Below are 9981 nucleotides of genomic sequence, written 5' to 3'. Positions count from 1 at the left end.
AAGTTGATGAGGCTCAGTGGTTTAATGATGCTGGAGATGGTCTTTACGCCAACAGTTCAAGTCCTAACTCTGTGTAATGGGGTGAGCACCCATCATTTGCCTCAGCTTCTGTTCACCTAATAGTTCGAAAGCATGTTCTATGCAAGTAGATAAATAGGTACCACTTTGGTGGAGAGAGAAACTGCTGCTCTGTGTAGGCAGTCAGATTCCTGCTGGCTCTGAACCCTCCTGATTGTGCGCCTGTTTATGAGGCAAGTCAAGGGAAGGGAGAGCGCCTAGGATGGCGCCTCAGGAAGAGCTTCTCATCTTTCTTTCTAGTGCGAAGCCAGCTCACCCTCCTGTGGCACAGCTTGAGAAGCACACAAGCGTATTCAGCAACACAGATGGCAAATTGGCAGCCAAACTACTACTGTACACTGCAATAGCATTGTGGCTTCTTGGTTAATATAACAATGCCATACGCTAACAACAGCAGCAGCAACAACAACATAGAAACACTATGCTACACATTTTGCCCAAATGGTACTCCGTTCTTTGGAATAGTGTTGAGGTGTTCCTGTTTGTGAGATGCTGGGTTCCTGCACATTCTGAAGCACAATTTCTGGATAAAATCTGAAGGATGCACAATCCTAATATTTTATACTACTATACGGGCTCTCAGTTGTTGTGGTCTTCAAGCAAGAGAACCAGTGTACAAATAAAATAAGAGATGAAGCTAGGTTGGTGAAGGTAATACTTATGTCTTCTCTAAAACTTCAAGTAGAAAGAATATAGGCTGTTTTTGCACAACATAACTTGGTTAAAATATTGTCTGATTTGTAACTCAAGATCTGAGTGTAATCATGTTTATCTTTCTTAATGTAAATATAGTACATAATCTATGTACAGATAACAGTAAACAAATTGATTATGACGTGCAAATGCAACAACTAAAACATAAATTGTCTTCCTCAAGCATGTTGTGTGAACCCACATAATTGGATTATTTTATTAAACCATAGTTCAGTGAAATCAATATGTTGTGCAAATGCAGCCATAGAGGGATGTTGTGCAAATGCAGCCTTCTGGGATGTTGTATACAAACCATTTATACTTCACTGTGCAATGTTTTCTGAGTTAAAGACTGCAGTTTGGGTTGAACGTCCTGTTAATTTCATTCATTGACGTATCAGTTAATTAAAATGTAATCAATCCTTTTATCATTAGGTCACATTTAATAGTAGCACTTAGCAATAACACTTAGACTTATATACCACTTCACAGTGCTTTATAGCCCTCTCTAAGTAGTTTATAAAGTCAGTATATTGCCCCCAACACTCTGGGTCCTCATTTTATTGACCTTGGAAGGATGGAAGGCTGAGTCCACCTTGAGTGTGTGAGATCTGAACTGCCAAACTGCCGGCAATTGGCAGTCAACAGAATTAGCCTGCAATACTGCATTCTAACCACTATACCACCACACCACCAAATTATAATCTGGTAAAACACATCAAAAAGCTTGTGGGAAGCACACGAAACCCTGTGTGCAATGTATAACTAATTCTTATGGAACAGATATCAGAATATACTAAGGAGAACCCTGCAAACTTGCAAAACCAGAAAACAATCTTTAGGAAATGAATTTTAAAATGAATAAAATTCCAAAACCCATACAATGAACATTAAGCTTGCTAAATGCAAGAGAAAACTGACATTGTTGTTGCAATGAATAGCTACACATTAACAACTTGGTAGATGCTGTACATTGAATTAAAAATTTTTGTGCACCACCATGAACACTAAGCAATGACCAATGATTATTGAAAGGTAATCATGCATATTTTGCTGGAATTTCCAAGGCACAGGAGAATATTTCTTTAAAGACATGTCAGAGCATGTTACATAGCCATTCCTAGTGCTACAGCTCTCAGTGGGAATACCATCCCTAAAAGCTCTGAGAGTGTCCAGCTGCTATGGAGTTCCCCACCTTGCTTCCAGTCCCCTGGTCTAATCAATCTAGGTCAGCTACCTGCCTGCCATTCCTTTCCCCTGTGAAGCAATTCCCCTTGCTTGGCAGCAGATGGCACTGTAAGCAAGCCAGATCTGCATTTGCACTTTTTCTTAAGCATTTTTTCTAGCTCTCTGAAAAGGCCTAGCATTCTTCCCCATAGCACAGTGATGGCAAATCTTTTAGAGACCGAGTCCCCAAACTGCAACCCAAAACCCATTTATTTATTGCAAAGTGCCAGGGCCGCATCAGCATTGTGGTGCCCTAAGGGGGGAGGTAGGGAGGCTCCTCTGAGTGCTGCCTCTGGCACACAAAAACCGGGGGCACAAAAATGGGCCACCATGCTGCAAGACTCAAAAATGGCCACCACCGCGCTGCGGGGTACAGATAAAAGATGCTGCACCACATAAGAACAGGGCATGGCTAGTGAGTATTATGCAGGCATTAGCCCCGCCCTATTTGCAATGTGTCAATGCTCATGGCCCCGTGTGCGCATGCACGCATGTAAAATGCTTCCCCCTCCCTTTTCTTCCAGTCCACCAATCGACAATGGTTGGTGATCTCTGCTCTACCACCTCTACTCGAGCTTGCTAGTCGTCCGCTTTGCCTCCTTTGTGCTGGGCAGGGCTCCTGCTCCAGATGGCGGTGGTGACCTGATGGACCTGCTGCTGGCGGCGATGGTGCGTGTGCCAACAGAGAAGGCGTGCCATAGGTTCACCACCACTGCCATAGCACATTGGGCTAAGCTTCTCTAATTTTGGATTGACTATCTACCCAGCTTGTCAGTGCTTATTTCAATCTATCAGCAGACAGCACTGGATGTAATAATTCCCTAGAAATCTTAACATTCAGAGGACCACTGATAGTGTTCTTGATTTTAGGCCATTACAACCTCCAATCATACAACCTCCAGTTACCTCCGCTAGTGAGACTAGCCTTGCTAATAAGACAATAGAATAATAAAAAAATAAAGCCTACTCTAGAAGCTGCCACCCCCTGCAGATGTTTATAAGAAGCCACAATTACATTGCCTACATCATGACATTATTGCATGGGTGTACTGTCATCAAGGATTCTTAGGGATGCCTATGATGAACATGGCTATCAGTGATGGCCAAATCTCAACAGGGAGAGATTGCAGTTGTAGCCATCTGATGCTGGAATTTGTCATCTAGTTGAGATAAGCAAATCCCAGTTACTTCAACAGAACAGGTTGGAAATGTGGGCTAGGTATTCTTGAGGGTGTAATGATCCTTATCTTTCCAGGTATATTAAACTACTCCATCACACCCCATGATGTTCTTCAGATAATACCAGCCATTCTATCAGTGAAAAAAGAGAGATCGGGGGAAAATGTACTTCTCCTTAGAAGTCTTGCCAGAAGCATAGAATTGACTAGTATGCCATGATGGCTGAGAGCTGACTAAAGTTGAGTTCTTAGAACATACTTAACCTGGTTATTGAATTTTCAAGCCAACTGAACTGTAAATTAATCATATAGGTTGTGTTTGCACAATACGCCACAACATAAAAATCTAAAGTTGACATAACCTAAATTAGTTAAGTTGGATGAACATAGGCGGAACAGACAAAATCTCCATCTTCTCCTAGTTCGCATGGATGAACATAGATCAATGCATAGCACTGACTCTAACCTACAGTATATCCAGGGGAGGAAGTGGCACAGGGCATGTTTTTCTTGTGGAAGATTCCTGATTCAATCTGTCTTAGAAAATCTACCAGGTATGACTGGATATCACATAGACCAGTGTTTCTTAACCTTGGCAACTTTAAGATGGGTGGACCTCAACTCTCAGAATTCCCCATTCAGCCTTGAGGTCCTTACACCTTAAAGTTGACAAGATTGAGAGACACCGACTTACGTTGTTATTGTAGCACCTCAAAACATCAGTGGTGAAGTGATGTATACATGAAAATAACTGAGAAGTTCTGGGAATTGCTTTTTACGCAGATGCAGCTTTTAACCTAGAGATCTCTAGATGTTATGAACTACATATCCCATCACTCAACCAAAAATGCCCAGATAATGTGCATAATGATGATTTTTTAGGGGCTTTTAAAAATGAATGCATTTGGAAGGTACTGTACTGGAAAAGAGTGTTAGCATTCTTGTTTGAACAAAAAATAGCACATTTGTTTTCCCTAACAAGGATCATCTTAGAAGTACCCACAAATTCCCTAAATGCTGCTGCATTTGATGCCCTGGCCATGGAGGCTAGGGCCAGTTATGTAGGAATAAGGCCGACTCAAGCCTGGCTTTGCATTATTTCCCATCCATATTCTACACAGCATTGCTATCCTTAATAGATGAGGAAAATAGAGTTGTTGGATATGACACAGAAAATGGGGGGGGGAAATAATTCTTTCAGAACGGATAAAATTAACAGGAAAAACAAATTGCTGCAAGAAATCAATGTGGCACATTCCCTGAGCAAAATCTGGGGCTCAAGTCTTCTGTCCAATCCCCTTAAAAGCTGCTGGACTAATTATGCATTGGCTACCTGGAATTTGATGGATCCTGAACTGTTCTGCTTTTAGGTGAAAGTTTAACTAAAACATTGCCAAGAGTTTCTGCAGAGAATGAAAGAACAGTTGTGATGCTTTAATCTTGCAGTTAGATGCTTCTGATAGTAGGAAGCTAGGCAAAAAAAAAAAAAAGAAGCAAAAGAAAATAGCAGAATCTAAGCATAGCATTTTAAGGAGAAAGTATAAATTAATTTAAGAGGGATATAATCTCCAGTGAGATCTGGCTATCTCGGATCTGTAGTACTTCGTGGTACAGGTGGACCTGTTGCTTAATGACAGTTTGAAGTTATGAAGGACCCCCCCCCCCAAAAAAAGGTAGTTATGACACAGATTTGAGGTTCTGATGGCTGGCCCCCTCCTGGTCACATGATCACATTTTGGTCACTTGGCAACTGGCCCCTATTTACAGCTATTTGCAGGATTCCATAGTTATGTGATCATGATTTATTTATTTATATCCCACCTTTACTATTTTTGCAAATAACTCAAGGCAGTGAACATATCCAATATACCTTTCTCCTCCTATTTTTCCCATAACAGCAACCCTGTGAGGTTGTTGAGCTGAGAGACAATGATTGGCCCAAGGTCAACCAACTGGCGTTCGTGGCTAAGACAGGACTAGAACTCACTGTTTCCTGGTTTCTAGCTTACTGCCTTAACCCCAAGACCAAGCTGGTTCTTTTTAGGATGTTTTCTGCCAGAAACCAGTGTTTACTTCCAGTTTCCAGGAAAAAATGCCCATTGCAGATAATGGGTGCACTTTGCAACCATGGCCTTTGCTTTATGACTGTGTCATTCACTATATGAGCATTGCAAAATCGGGTGTGGTTAGATGATGACTTGCTTAACAACCGTCATGACTGATGACAGTAAATCCGGGCTCAATTACAGTCATAGGTCAAGGACTACCTGTATACCAGATCACCTCTATCGGTGGAAAATAGGACCATCCAAATCCCATTTATTTTAGGGGGCTAGTGTGGTAGAATGGACCCAGGTGAAGGCTTATGCTCAGATTTATTACGAGAAGTCTGAGATTGGTGATGCTTTTATGCTTGGTTAGAAGCAACTGCTTTTACGCAGATGAAAGATGCAAACTGCAGAGTTATGCATTCAGACAGTCTCTATAAACAAATTTTGAATTCTACTGTCTGGCAAAGATCTATGAATCTTAATAACAGACTGTATTGTTTCTTTCCAAACCTTCATCATCATATTGAAATATTTGCCTTTTCCTCTCCTCCGTTGGGGGGAAGGTTTCCATTTTTGTAACCTCCAGTCACCAACAGCATGTCTTCCTTTCTAAACAAATTAAAGGAAAGCTATTTTTCATTTGTAGTTTAATCAGCAAAAGATGATTGAATTGTTAAGAGATAATTGTAATTAGTGAAGCTAAGCACATAGTTTTGGTTTTTGAAAAAGCTGTTTGAACTTTCGACTATGGAAATATCACTCAGTGTAACAGATTAATTGATCAATGAATTCAAAAGCAAGTAATTAACTAGGTAAATGGAATAGCATTAAAGAGAATAACCACGTTGGAAGGGATCTTGGAGGTTTTATAGCCCAACCTCCCACTAGAAATAGAAGACCAGGCTTATATCAAGCACTTTTCAAAAAGTTATTATTAAAAACTGAGGTCTACCCATTGGAATCAAATATAAAATAGTAGATTAGATGGGCAAACTTATACTTACTAATAAGGCAAAACTACCCATACTATTTACTTATTTAATTCATTAATATTTACAAATTTCCATTCCCATTAATTCCAAATGTCTGTGGATAGAGATACATACATACATTGCATACAGTAAAACCATGCTATCAACAGGCTAAACAATCCGAAAACCTTTAACAGTCATGAATAAAGACTTGTTCTATAGAGAAGGCCACATGATAGAAAAAGACAGATTTAACTGGGATGAGAACTGCAAAAAGCAGAGAGTACAGGATAGAATCTATAGGGTTAGGTTATTCTGCAGATAATTTAGACCTAAATCAAGGTGCCCATCTTAAAAAAGTCAAGATGGCAGTTGCAAGGTGTAATTTAGCTCTTCTGAATTTCATCTATGATTCGCCTATCTTTCTTGTTCCAGACCGCATTTCTTTTACGTTCTGTTTCTCAAATCCAATCCAGCCTCAATGGCTATGGAGCCTCATCAGAGCCTTTGGATTTGGGGTATTGTAGCTAATTTGCTTTGATTTCCGCAAGCCAAGCCTAATGAAACTGTCCCCGTGCTCCCAGTCATTACCCCAAATCTGGGTGGCCACTAGAAGGCAGCTAAGCAATAAAAGTAGTATTGTTGGGTGGTCTTTTTTTGTTTTTTTGTTTTGCCACAACAGAGAACCTGCTTATCTGGAATGGGAATCTTGGCCACAGTAGCGTTTTTCATCCTTGTCAACTTTAAGATGAACTAACTTTATTATTTGCTTGTTTGCCTGTTTGTTTATTTATTTATTTTTCATATTTCTCAACCACCCATGTACCTCATATCTGGCTGGGGGAATTCTAGGAGTTAAAGTCAATATATTTTAAAGCTGCTAAGATTGAGAAGCTAAGTTCACTAGTGGAATGCTGAAAGGATAAGACTATGTTTTTTCTTAACCAAGTTATATTGTCAGAATCCAATTATATTTCATCTTTAATTATCAAATATAGAAACTCCCAATTCTGCCTTCTCTGGATTCTGCCATCAGAGGGAGAGAAGGGGGAGAACAAAGGGGCTTTATGGCCCTCACTTCCTTCAGTACACTTCAAAGAGCTGAATGCTGAATGTGTGTTTATTGTAACATCAAAGCGTTAGCACTAGAGGACCTTATCATAACAAAGCAGGGTATTTGCCTTTCATGTAGTTACCTGAAGTCTCCATCCAGACGGAAGAAAGAAGAAAGGGGGTGGAATTGTGATACTTGAAACTATCACTGGAAGGGGGGTTGATTGGGTGGGACTACTGGGGAACCCCTTAAAACCTTGAATGGGAGAGCTTGAACCCCAAGTCCTGTCTAGCATGCCTGCAACCATTTTCTCTTAATAAAGGATTCCTGTTGGAAGAATTATTCCAAGAGTTCTGTCTTCTTAAGATGCAAAGTGGGGTGGGTCCTTACATTAGACAGGACTTGCAAAATTAATCCACCTGGAAGGGAGACCCTTGCCGGGGGATTTTGCAAAAAATTTACCATGTCAGACAATGGAGAAAGAGAGGGGGAAAACTCCCTGGAAAGAGAGCCGCTGACCCAGTTGGAACCTTGCCAGATGTTGGGATCTGAGAGGTCAGATTCCTCGGGAGAAGAAGTGGTGGAGACACAGGACCACAAGCCTCGCTGGTCGATGAACGTTGGAAAGAAAAGTGAGTGGAGAAAGGAATCAAGAAAGGTGACCCTGAGACGGGGGACCAAACAACCAGAATGGAAGCAGGAGATGGAGAAATCCCTGCACGCAAGTGAAGAGGGAGGAAGCTGGGTACCGTACTCAGACTGGATCCTAGAGAAAGCTATTGACCTGATGAAGAGAACTCTCAGCTCCCTAGGAGAGGAGAATACTGAGCCCTACGGCCGCCCCAGTTCCTGGAGCCACAAAGGGAGAGACACCGAGGGGGACGTGGAACCTGCAACCCCAGGGACATCTACTGATCCAGGAGCCCCCACCCCCTACCGGACCACAGATGGCAATCTGGACGGAAGACACTACCACCCACAACGGAGGCACCGATCCATTCCAAGACGTCCACCGTTGGAGGTGAAATTCAAAGGGGAGCCAACACGCTTGGGGTTTTTCCTAACCCAAGTACTCAGCTACATGGAGGAATATGGGCAGGACATTCCCAGCGACAAAGCCCGCATCCGGATCGTGCAATCTGCCCTGGATGGACCAGCTGCGGATTGGGTAGTGAACCTGCATGACTCCAATGCCCCAGAACTCAGTAACTTCAACCGTTTCATGTCCTCTTTGAGAAGACGATTTGAAGACCCCCTGGCTGATCGCAAAGCCCGTGAAAGAATAACAACGATGAGGCAAGGCAAACGCCCAGTGGCCGAGTATACACAAGAATTCCGGGCCATTGCCAGCAAACAGAATTGGCCAGAAGACATCCTCCTTGGCCATTTCAAAGACGGACTAAACTATGATCTATATGATGCTTGCCTGCCCCGAGGGGACCCACATCGACTTGAGGAACGGTACGTCTTGGCAGAGGAAGCAGAGATCGACATATTGAAGAGGCACCGCCGAAGAAAACAATGGAGCCGCCCCCCGCCTGAGCTGACACACCAACCGGTGAAATCATCGGATACAGCCAAGAAGCAAATGGGGTGTTTCAAGTGCGGAAGAGAAGGGCATCGAGCTGTAGAATGCCGCTCAAAGGCCCCCCAGCACAACCCAGACAGATCCCCAATCAACAAACCCAGAGAGTATTCAGCTAAGCCAAAAGAAACAGCCATGAGAATGATGGAAATTGCAGAAACCCCCACCTCTGCTCACCAAGGGGAAAGAACTCCAGCCTACACCACAGGGACGGTGGATGCCTCAGATGACAGCTCGGAGGGCGAACCCCTGGTAAGTGGATGCATCACACCCATCTTCAAAACAGTGACTATATTAATCCCCCCCATGCCCGAAGCTGTGAAGGTGAAAGCCTTAATAGACTCTGGCTGCACCCGCTGCCTCATTAGCCCAACACTAGTGGGGAATCTGGGCATCCCATCCAGGAGACTGGAACAACCAATCTCATTTGGCCAGCTAGATGGATCCATAGCAGGGGGGGTGCCAGCTACCCTAGCCACTCTGCCAATACACCTCTCCCTGGGCAACCATGAAGAGGACTTAACGTTTGTGGTGACCCCAGGTATGGAATGCCCAATGATTCTAGGGATGGAATGGTTGAAAAAATGGAACCCCTGGGTAAATTGGAGGACGACAGAAATCAAATTCCCGAAGGGGGACCCTATGGACTTAAAACCCCAAGGGAGGCTACCAGAATCAAGAATAGAAAAAGCATCCATAGGAGAGGAAAAAAGATTAACAGAAATACCAGAGGAATATAGGGACCTTGCTGAAGTCTTCAGTGAGGAGAGGGCGAATGAGCTTCCCCCCCACCGACCCACAGACTGTACCATTGAATTCAAGCCTGGGGCAAAACTCCCGAAGCCCAGATTATACTCCATGAGCCCAAAGGAGAAGGAGGAAATGGAAAGATTTATAAAAAAAAACCTGAAGAGAGGTTTCATTGAGCCAGCCAAGCCTAAAGTGGCTGCCCCGGTCCTTTTTAGAGAGAAGAAGGATGGCTCTTTACGTTTATGCGTGGATTATAGGGCCCTGAATACAATCAGTGAAAGCAACCTATACCCGCTGCCCCTCATGAAAGACATGCTGTCACACCTATCGAAAGGGAAAATTTTTTCTAAACTAGACTTAAGGGAAGCTTACTATCGCGTGAGAATCAAGGAAG

Source organism: Crotalus tigris, unplaced genomic scaffold, assembly GCF_016545835.1.
Source record: "Crotalus tigris isolate CLP2741 ecotype Arizona unplaced genomic scaffold, ASM1654583v1 scf7180000017987.690289119674:8195010, whole genome shotgun sequence".
Lineage (NCBI taxonomy): Eukaryota > Metazoa > Chordata > Lepidosauria > Squamata > Viperidae > Crotalus > Crotalus tigris.
The sequence above is the reverse complement of the archived record's forward strand: the minus strand, read 5'-3'. Positions refer to the sequence as shown.